The sequence below is a fragment of the Elaeis guineensis genome, chromosome 15, assembly GCF_000442705.2.
Source record: "Elaeis guineensis isolate ETL-2024a chromosome 15, EG11, whole genome shotgun sequence".
In the NCBI taxonomy this organism is placed as follows: Eukaryota; Viridiplantae; Streptophyta; class Magnoliopsida; order Arecales; family Arecaceae; genus Elaeis; species Elaeis guineensis.
In genome coordinates, this window is record NC_026007.2 from 55,517,375 (window position 1) to 55,518,708 (window position 1,334).

At 37.6% G+C, this 1,334-nt stretch overlaps 1 non-coding gene across 1 annotated transcript; it reads right to left on the minus strand.

Annotated features, from left to right (window-relative positions):
• Positions 1-347: 347 nt before the first annotated feature.
• Positions 348-456, minus strand: LOC140854196 (small nucleolar RNA R71). Its single transcript, XR_012137330.1, has one exon. It is a non-coding gene; the product is annotated as a small nucleolar RNA R71 (small nucleolar RNA).
• Between the last annotated feature and the right edge of the window lie 878 nt (positions 457-1,334).

Consider the following 1,334-nt stretch of genomic DNA (forward strand, 5'->3'; position numbering starts at 1 on the left):
GATGAAGGAATATTTTATTCCTTCCACCTATAATCCATCGACTTGTATCCACTTATCTGATATCCCTACAAGCCACTATGAGATCAAGTTGACCACAATTCAGATGCTTCCGTCTTTCTATGGGAATACTAATGAAGATCCTTACAAGCATCTGGATGAGTTCTTAAAAATTTATTCCATAGTGAAAATTCAAAATTTTACTGATGATGCACTTAGATTGACCTTATTCCATTTCTCACTTAAAGACAAAGCCAAGTACTGGCTTGGCACAATAGGGAGACCAATCCAAATTTGGGCTGAAATGCAGCACGAGTTTCTTAAGAAATTCTATCCCATAGGTCGAACCAACACCATGAAGCAAGCCATCACTGGATTTGCTCAGCTTCTAGGAGAATAAATTCATGAATCATGGGAGAGACTTAAGGAACTTCTTAGAAAATATCCACACCATGGTCTATCTAAGAGGCAAATTGTTCAAGCTTTTTATGAGAGTTTAGGTGACCAATACAGACAGATGGTAGATGCATCTTGTAGGGGTACATTCATGAGTAAAAGTGAGGATAAAGCCTATACTTTATTTAAAACTTTGAGTGAAAATTCAATCAATCATGCTTCATTATCCTCCTACGAAAGATCAATCCCTCACCAAAAATGGATAGAAATTTTTGAGATCAAGCAAACAGACTCTAGTCCTAAGGCGGATCTAAACCTAATAGCCCAAAGATTAGATAAAGTCGACCTTCTTGCCCAAAAATTTGATCAGTTCCTAGTATTAGATCAACAATCTCCTACACAATACACACCACCACCTAATTATCAGGAGATTTATTTTATCTGTGCTAGCTCGATCCATCATGTGAGCGAATGTCCAACGGCTGCATAGTTGCCACCTTTCATTCAAGAACAAGTTCAAGCTATCCAAGATTACTCCAAACCTGTCAATGATCCATTCTCTAACACATATAATTCAGACTGGAGAAACCATCCTAATTTTTCTTGAAGACCCCGACAGACTCAGGCTCAGATCTAAATTCTTTCTTTACAAAACTTTTAGAGTAGGCCTCTATACCAGAATTATGCCTACAATAGAGGTCAACCCAGTCAATCTATCCAGTCACCATATCAAAATCAGCCACCATACCCACCTCCTCAACAGACTCCTCTAGCCGACGATAGGTTTAGCCAACTTTAACAAATGATTATGACTCAACAGCAATCTCTTGCTAGGTTAGAAGCATAAATAGATCAATTAACTGAATCTACCATGAGGAGAGAACTAGGTCAATTACCAAATGAATAAATATTAAATTTTGGAAACAACCCACCTATTTATC